The following is a 10,228-nucleotide window of genomic DNA, read 5'->3' on the forward strand; positions in this document are numbered from 1 at the left end:
AGGGCTCCCCTCAGCCTCCTCTGCTCCAGGCTGAACCCCCCCAGCTCCCCCAGCTGCTCCCCAGCAGCCTGGGGCTCCAGACCCCTCCCCAGCTCTGTTGCTCTCCTCTGGACATGTTCCAGCAAGACAACGTCTTTCTTGTAGTGAGGGGCCCAAAACTGAACCCAGTATTCGAGGTGCGGCCTCACCAGTGCAGAGTACAGGGGCAATGCTACGCCCCACCAGAGGTCAGACACCCTGTCAAACAATCTGCGTCCAAGCACTGAATTCCTGTCTTCTTGTACGGCTTCACAGTAACCACAGTGTCAGGTCTGAACCAAGTGATGAACTCCGTCAGTCGCTGTATTGCAGACATACGAGTCACAGTAATGCACAGCAAATACAGCACTCCTTAATTACAGCTACGGACATGTACATTTGTTTTTCTTAGTAATCAAAATGTTCTACTGTACTTAATACTGTTATCTGTATTCTTTGGTTAAGTGCAATTTAATTTGCTTTCTTAAGAAAGCTGGGTATAATTTAAAACGAAAAATATCTCTCTTCTGCTGATGGCTCGTCTTCCAAAGCCATCGCTTTCCGTGACTAATGGTTTGAAGCTGCGCCAGGGCAGGTTTAGGTTAGATATTAGGAAAAACTTCTTCACTGAAAGGGTTGTCAGGCTCTGGAATGGGCTGCCCAGGGAGGTGGTAGAGTCCCCATCCTTGGAGGTATTTAAAAGAAGGATAGATGAGGTGCTTAGGGACATGGTTTAGTGGTGGGATGGCAGGGTTAGGTTAAAGGTTGGACTCTATGATCTTAAAGGTCTTTTCCAACCAAAGCGATTCTATGATTCTATGATTCTGTGACTGCAGATCTGGAACGCGGTAACTTCTTCTGAGTTTTTTCACAAAGTTTCTAGAAGCTAACGCTGTTTTAAAGCTCGTGAAAACATTTATCTGCAATCGGTCCAGGAAAATCTCCTGGTTGCTAAAGCCCTTAACGTGATAAATGAGGTACCTGAGGCATCAGCGAGGCAAAGGAGCTTGCCCAGGGCAAGCAGAGGTTGTGCTAGGGTACTCCCGTGAGGGCACTGTTCGTAGCTGATGTGCTGGAATGAAGGAGCTCCCCTTCAGCCCTCCAAGATGAAAAGTTCCCCTACAAAAAGGGAAACATTTTAGGATGTTCCACAGTTGAGAATAAAAAAATCGCAGTGGTGATGGAGGCGGCTCGGTCCCACATCCACCTGCACGGGAACCAGAGACCCTTTTTAATCATTATTTCTTTATCGCAGCTCATGACTGCACGTGGGATGGTCTGCAAATATAAATTTGGTCTGTCATTAACGTTATTGCTATTTGACTTGTCACAGCACAGAAAGAATTCCTTCCTTGGGGGGAAATTGTTATATTCCTTCTCTGCATACTGTCCACAAGCCATCCGTAATCAGCTCACCCAGAACGATCAAGGATGGGAACAGTTACAGGACGAAGAAGGATTTCAGCACACATGCAGGGCTGCAGTACTGCAGGCTGTCGTCCTGACTACCATCCATCCTACACAAGCCAGGAAGATACCCAGACCACGGGCGTTAAGCCAGTTTGGCTGACTGGCATTTCTAGAGAAAAAAGGGGAGGGGGGGTGTAAACAGCATGAGCGAACAGCGGGCTCTTAGAGCCTCTCGACGAACGTCCTCGCTCGTGTTCGGCGTGAACAGTGAACGAGTCCTTTCAACCCGCGCTCTCCCCAGCGCCTTGCCAACAGCAGACTTTCTCCATCATACGACGTCCCAGAAGCGGGGACGTTGTGAAAGTGTTTGCAAGGGATGACCCGGGTTAATCTCAGCTCTCATTTCCAGTACTGTTTAAGTCTACACAGTCTCTCTAGGAAGGATGGAGCAATGTTTAAACATTATCCACTCCCTTCCTGTAAATTCTTATACTGTTTTCATTCCTTATCTCAAGCTGGAGAATCTCAAACTGAATCTGAGATCCTGTTCTCCCTGTATGACTCATTAGTAGACCACAGAAATAATAATGCCAATATTCGCTTAAAAGAGGGTTTTTTTTAAAAAAAAACTTTCCGTTGTTTTCTTAGTTCAAGAACTGGGATTTGCCCAGCCTGCCTTTCATGCACAGGTTTGGGTTTTGTCAGACTATGGAAATACTCTTCCAAAGCCAATTTTTGCTTAATATGAAACCCAGTGCCGTTCAAACCCAAATACCGATATTATCTCACACCGAACAAATTCAGACGCTATGTCAGAGACCAGCTATATCTCGCAGGATAACCTACAGGCAGGGGAGAAACAGGCCCCTCAAGCATTCAAAGCGCAGCAGCAAGTTACAGAAAAGTTGCTCCCGGCCCTCGGCGGTGAGCTTGAGACCCGTGCAACACAGGAGGAGATCGAGCCAGGCCGTGTTCTTCATCTTCACCCCCCGCCCCTGCCACCAGCTGAGCTTGTATTGCCCTGGATACACAGAACCCACTCCAGCCTGCAGTTTTTCCTGGGATTCAAGGAAGCCCAGACCTTTCAAAATTAATAATAACCATCACAAAGGCTCATGGTATAGAAACAGAAATAGAAAACTGAGGGAGGAGGGGGGTGCCTTTAATTCAGAAGAAACCCTCTTCTTCCCACAGAAGGTATCTCAAAAACCACACAGTTAATGAATTAAGGCTGCATTTGTACTGAGGTTAAATGAAGCAAGTTTGGGTCACTACTATGAACATTTCCCACTGTTTTAATGACAAAAAAAGTAAACTTTCAAATGGAAAATTTACAAATGGCATTAGGGTATGTAAGTCCCATTAACTAAAAGTTTCAGGTACCTAAAAATCTTTGCAAATCTCTTACAATATGCATTTTTAGCCAAACGGTTGGAAAGGGAATTTACTTCATTACCAAATCTTTTGCTCCGTGCTTTGAGAAGCCAGTTTTCATCCAGGTATCGTAGCTGCCCATGGTTAACAGGCCTTAATCATTTAAACCCACAAACCCCCGCTTATATGAGAGGTGTCAGCCCAGTAGAATGCGAAGAACATAAAGCGCCGCACTTTGCTGTCCTTTACGCCAGCAGTTGCATTTACGATGTGTCAACCAGCCTAGCAGCGCTTTGTATTTCATTCAAGCCTTCCCCCAGGGGACTGCAGCCCCAAACGCACTGCCACGTGTTAAGGACGCACGGCTCGCAAGGATGGACCCTTCCCGAATACGCCACAAGCGCCTTCCTCTTTCAGTTTTGTTTTTATACCGATATTTGCCTCGTCGTGTGTGCTTAAGCTCCGAGCTACTCATCTACATTTCTCCACGACAACTCCCCGACTCTTCGGAGAGCACATCGAGGCGGATGCTATCACAGCCAAGGAAGAAAGCAGCACTCTGAATTTAAATCAGCGTGGTTTAAGCCCTCGAGCAAACAAGCCCTCAGCTGCAGGCTGCTTCCCTGCTCCCAGCCCTCGCCACCCTCCCGTGAGAGCCCCTCCTGCCACCAGCGAACGTTGGCTCCTTTGACTCAAGTAGCTGTGAACCCATTTGCACAGCTGGTGAATTTACCCCACTTGCTATTCTTAAAGCCTAAACAAGAAAGGCACAGACACAGAATTAATTTAATTTTTGTTGGGTTTGGTTTTGTTTTTGTTTTTGTTTTTTAAATCCTGGCAAACAAAACATGGCCAGAATCCTGTATTGCTGCAATACCTAGGGTTTAACTCAGCCAGCTGACACGTACTAAAATTACAGCTTGTATTCTCAGCACCAGGATTTTAGCATGTGCTAGTTAACCTCTGTTAAAAATTCTCCTCTTTTCCCTCGTGGCTGCAGGGACATATGTTTTCCCACAATGTGCAGTCATGGTATAAAAAAGCAAGAGCCCTCCCGCTCTGCCGCCCATCCACCTGAACCGCCCGTGTGAGTCCCTTTCTCTGTCCTAAGAGGAAGGGATACTATAATTAATATATATAGTTATGTATAATTAACAATATAACAAAAGCTTTCTCCTCTGAAAAGCAACAGTTAGACATCCAAGCTCTCTGTCAGGCTGCATCATATACTTTGTAAAGCACTTTGCAATATGTACAATTTCAATTTTCCAGCAGAGACCAAAACAAATTAGCAGGTTCTATTCCTCTGTGCTTTGATAATAATTTGCTTCCAGTTCTGTGTCGGCGATCGGGGTTAGTGTAATGAGGGGCAGGAAATAGTAACATCCTAATTAAACTGGGGTGTATAGGAAGTAAACCATAAATCAGCTAGTTAGCTGGAGCTCAGTGGGCAGTATTCCGCCCATGTGCTGAAAAGAAATGCATTTTTAAAAAACAGTAATAAATGAAAAGGCCAGAGCAGAAACAAGAAAGAGAATTGCTTTCACCTGGATTGTATTTGCCCAAGTTCTTTTTCAAAATCTTTTCCAAGACTGCATGCTGTTACTTAGTACATACAGGTTCCTAGGTGCCACAGAGAACAGCATATTCATCCCCAAACGTAAAGACCCACTTTCTTGTTTGGGGGACCAAAAAGACGACGCACCAGCTGCATTCTCCTTTATGAAATTAAGTGACTTTAAATGTACGACAACCCCTGTACGTTTACAGATCGAGAAATAACTGGCCTCAGCAGCAATACAGGAGATGCAAAACCTACAACCAAGAATAGCAGCATCAGCAAAACTGTACTTTTTACTAAGTTCACCTGCAGCACTGATAGAAAAATACACTTACTATCTAAATTATGCCTCACCTGCACAAGGAAGTCTCTGTACGCTTCTACAGTTACGTAGACGGAGCCCCCAAAGCAGAAGCAACATATGCTTATGGAAGGAGTTTTTTCTGCTAGCTTAGTAACATCAGCTTTTAGGAACACAAGCGAAGCAGACAAGAGGTCCTTGGTCAGGGTAGCTGCATCCACATCATAGACTTGTGCACAGTGATATCATCTAGAGGCATGAATTTTTCACAACAGGAGCAAACACAGCTATGCCAGCAAAACTCTGTAATGAGGCCACGTTTGAGTCTTCTCACACCACAAGGGAACCCTGTGCATGCCTATCAATGGGAGGGACAAGGGACAAACCCAAAGTGCCAACGTGTTTCAGGAGAATCAATGCCTTATTTTGGGGGATTTCCTGCTGCCTGGCCAGAGAAAAATTTGATTTTCTTAAGATTATCTCCACGGGAATGTTATCACACAAACCCCAGATCCAGAACTCTAAATGCGTTCATGCAGCACTTTTGGCAAACATATGGGCACCTTCGGGATCAGGACGTCATCATTGCCACGTTCAGGCTTTTCCCATATTGCCTCCAGTTATTACGCTTCTTGTTTTATTTGGATATAAACTTGCTTGGGTGGCTTATGTAAAAAATTGTGCTGAAATAACTGTCAATAATATCCGTAGGAATACCACCAAATGTCAATAGGAAGATCATATATCTTCACAGTCATTTGAGAAAAAAAAAATGTTTAAAACCAAATTGAAAACATTATCTCCTTCCACCACAGAAAGAACTTTTGGGGACCTGCAGAACATTAAGGGGTTTTCCAGCTTGACTCAATAACCCCCATTTGGCTCCAAGACCTACACATGAGGATTGCTGTGCCCATGCCATTTCACAGGCATAACTGGTTTCTCTTCATCCTTACCTAAGCCTTCACCCTTATCGATGAAAAAAATCAGTTAAAGTTGTTGAAGCTACTTGAACATGAAAAAGAGCTAAGCCTATTTAAGTAAACACGAGAAGAGCCGAAATATCTCAAAGTCCAGAAGACCGCTGCAATGAGATTCCAGAAGCCCAACATATCACTGCTCTATGGGACAGAGATTGGGGAAAATATCCTAAAAAATCCTTGCTGTGCTGCATTAACATTAAATCTCCAGCAGAATGTTTCCCCTGATCTATCAGGGAGCCAGTCTGAACTTAGTCTTCATCCATCATTTATCTAATATTAAGATCTATTTATTTCAAAACTGATCTTGTAGCTTCAAGTATTGCATGGCATTTCTTCCAAATAAATAGCAAGTCTGGTGCTAATAAATCCCCTGGGTTGTAGTCACTGGCATTGGCGCAGCAGGTCTAATATCTGATGTAAATAATACATACAAGATGTTCTCTTAAATCAAGTGTTAGACCATGATATTAAGACTCCTGCCTGAGGGCTCTAAACCCCTATGTAATATTCATCATAATTACTTCATTAAGCCTGTTTCTTTAGTACCTTTACACCAAAGCAATATCACTGAAGGAATTCGAAGGAATTTGAAGAAATCACCCAATAACACTAAGGCAAGTCATGGTAGGGTTGGGACCTCTGTTTCTGAAGCATCCCCAGAAATGTCCTTCAGAACCAGTTAAAGACAGACCCCAGTCCCAAAGAGCTGAAAACTTTGGGTTTCTATCCTGGTTTCGGCTGGGATAGAGTTAATTTTCTTCCTAGTAGCTGGCATAGCGCTGTGTTCAGATGTAGTATGAGAAGAATGTTGGTAACGCACTGATGGTTTAGTTGTTGCTGAGCAGTGCTTACACCAGTCAAGGACTTTTCAGTTTCCCCTGCTCCTCCAGGGGCACAAGAAGCTGACCCCAACTGGCCAAAGGGGTATTCCATACCATACAACATCATGCTCAATATATAAACTGTGGGGAGTTGGCAGCGATCACTGCTCAGGGACAGGCTGGGCATCAGTCAGTGGATGGTGAGCAATTGAATTTTGCATCACTTGGTTTGATTATTATTATTATTATTATTATTATTATTATTATGGGGTTAAACTACAACAGTTCCAGACGCCAGCCATTACACGAGGTTTATGATGAGGGATTGATGGCGTGAAGCGTTGAACCTTCATTTCAAATGGTTTCACACTGAGCCAAGCACAGCTCCTGCAATGTGCTCCCAGCAGAGGCAGGAGGACTTACTCAAACTAAGGTATGCTGCTCAGGGCTTCACTCTCTCTTGTATTAAATTGGTGGTTTACAACATTTACAGAAAGAGCATAACTGTAAAATTCAGGCAAGTGACCATTACCATGGCCTGTGCCATGCTGCCTGCGACACCGCTCACCCTGACATCAGGAGTAAATACACAACTCCAATGGCTCTCTCGGCTTGGCCACACCTGGGGTATATTGCCTACATCAAAGCAAGGAGCAAATAAAGCAGAGTTTATTACTGCATATAATATTACCAGTGTGTATTATTATTTCTTATTATTTCTGTTGTGTTCCAAAAATCTGGATTTTTAAGCAAATATCTTCTTAAACACATCTTAGATCTGTGGTGAAGCTGACACCATCTGTCAAAGCATGATATCACCTTTAAGGTAGTAAATCTAAAAGGATCAGATATTCCATTATCTGCTGGGAAATTCCTAAAATGTCTGCTGTCTAGCAGGTTGTGGGATTTCCAAAAGTGGGGTAGTCATGCCTAAACAGTAGAGATCTGCCCACAGGTGGTAACATAGGCTGCCACATTGCGAAACGGCACCTCTCCCAGCTGGTCTTGCCCCAAGCCTCTTGTTAACCCAACAGGCTGAGATCTGGAAGTCAACATGATGCAAGTTTTGTGTTCGGACAGCTAAAAAAAAAAAAACCAAGAATGTTGTTTCATGAGAAGTCCTATGTTTGTGACTTTTTTTTTTCCCCTTCTATGTCAGTTCAGTCCCATGCCAGACAAGTGAGATCCTCCAGAGCTGTGGTGAATGTCCTGACAATGTGGCTAGGAGTTATTCGCTCCCTCTGGTGAAATAGGTACCAGAACATAGAAAGAAAAATACAGGTCTCATGGTTCTTCTATCCCAAATACTATACTAGAAAAGAGAATTAGGAGTCAGGAGAATTAGGACTACTACACAATTCTTACATCCACAAACTACCCAAGAACATTGGCTGGCAGAAGATATTGTTGGTATTTCAAACACATTAAACGGCAGCGATGGATTTGAACAGTGTTTAGCCTTTAGCTAATGCAGATAAGTTTAAGATGTAAAGCACGCCTTTCCATAAGAAATCAACAGGAGTTACCTACCTAATCTGCTTAAACTCTCCATAGGAGACCTTATTTGCATACATATTTAAAGGCTTTTTGAAAACAGAGCCCTTCTTCTGCCCTTATTCTGCCATGGCCCCAGTCGGGATTGGCACTCCATCGGCCTACGCTTCATTTATACAACGGCACGCAAACATTTCCCTGCGGTTGTACCCTGCACGGCAAGTTACAGGTGATGAACATGGGAGAAAGACACAATGTAATATAGGGTCTTAGATACATTATCTAACAATAATTTTATTTTTTCCACCTCAGTCTTCACTTGTCTCTAACCCGGTTTCAGAAAAGCATTGCGCTGGCATGTGATGAAGTTAAAATGAGAAGCACTAGTAGCCCCAGGCTTCAGCCCAAGACAGAAAACACCAGCCTGAAAAGCCACAGAGATATTTGAGAAGCCACCAGGTAAAGCCTGAACAAAAGGGCCCTCTCATAACATGCAACAATCACCACAAAGACCCTAGACCTTGCCTAGAGTAATGTGTTCAAGCACAACGTAAATGTTAACAAAAATAAATATTTTCATTCCCTTTCAACGAGATGCTCTCCTTCACAGCTCCCTTTTTAGGATCTTTGTGGCATTTCTCAAGTGATCACATACCTATCAGAGATTCACCTCTTCAGGTCTGGCACATATTCCAGCATTGACCTTAAGAACTTTTCATACTTATCAATCTACGCACATAAAATGAAAAGTGCATATGCATGCACATAAATAAATACAATTGTGGCACTATTTTGATAGATGAGCATTTCTGCAATACGTTGCAAATTCTTACTAGCGTCTTATCGGCGATGTTTTGAAAAAAAAAGTTCCTCAGCTCTGAACCAAGCTGTGTCAAACTTATTGCCAACTATAACAAAGGACTCCTGTGAAAGGTAACGCTACTGCGGAACGTACTGTAATTGTACTTTTTGAAAGCAATGTCAAATCATTGACATTGACTTCATATCCTACGGTAGGAGAAATGCAGAAAAGTTACAATATATATAAGCCGGAAATTAGATCTTAATCCACACTTTTCACTTTGATAGTTGTTCAACAGCCTATTTGGGTGAGTATTCAGCTTTGTGATTTTTCTATTCCTTTTTCAAGCTGTTGTCTTGTTCTCAGATTTTTAAAATCAGATTTTTCAATAACCTTGACAATAAATTACATTACATTTACAACAAAATACAGTTAAAATAAAGTTAAACTCAAGCCAAATCACAAGTACAAACTTACCAAAGATTTATGAAAATCAGAGTCTGGCAGATGAAATCCAGAATGCAGTGTCTGGGGCATTTATTAGTTGCCAAGCATATTCCTGAAGGCAAACATCACAAAACTAAAATTCATATAAGCTCAGAAGTAAGCAGTTATCCCATTTAGCATCTACGCTGATCTTTTTTAAATTCATCTTGTCTAATTGATGCTCTGTCATTCCCAATATGTGATGCAAGGAGCGACCTAAGCGATGTCTACATCAGTAAGTACTGACAACCCCCAGGATCATCTCAACAGAGGAAAAGAATTGGTGCTGGGGGCCTCCAAGGTGCAAAACTTAGCACAGAAACGTGGACAGTCACACTCCCAACCCACTCCAAAACACTCGTAAACTTTCCTTTGAAAAGCAGGAGAAATCCTGGAAGGATTCAGACTGAGCAGACACTGGCATTCACATACACAAATTCCTCCATGTGACAAAGCAAGATCTTAAAAGTATCCTGTTAATCATCACAAGATGTTTAATGTGTTCATTATCACCTACTTCTGATGCTATTTCATAAAGCTATGACATAAAGATTTCAGCTGTAGATTGTACCTTCCAGATGGAAATGAAAACATAACAACACTTATGTGCAAATATAGGAGAAAAAAAAGAAAGAAAAGCATATTTTCCAGAGAAAACAAGTTCTTGAGGATCCTCCCTCAACTGCCAAAACTATGACAACAATAACCACTTTGGAGATAGATTTAAGTGAAGTTTTAAAAAGATGTTTTGGTGGCGCTTTTCTTGTTCTGCCATTCCCCCTAAAGTCACAGAGCTTAATTAGCACAGGCCCAACACAAACAGAAGTATGAACCCCACCTACATTTCCTACTCTTTCTGATATCCTGGACTTTTTCAAATTGAAAATACATTTAATCAGCACATTTAAGGCTTGCCCTGCAAATTTCATAGCATATTTACTCCTGTCCTGTGAACTACCTAAAGTCTATGGGACATGT

This window comes from Egretta garzetta, unplaced genomic scaffold (genome assembly GCF_000687185.1).
Source record: "Egretta garzetta isolate BGI_Z169 unplaced genomic scaffold, ASM68718v1 scaffold208, whole genome shotgun sequence".
Taxonomy (NCBI): Eukaryota; Metazoa; Chordata; class Aves; order Pelecaniformes; family Ardeidae; genus Egretta; species Egretta garzetta.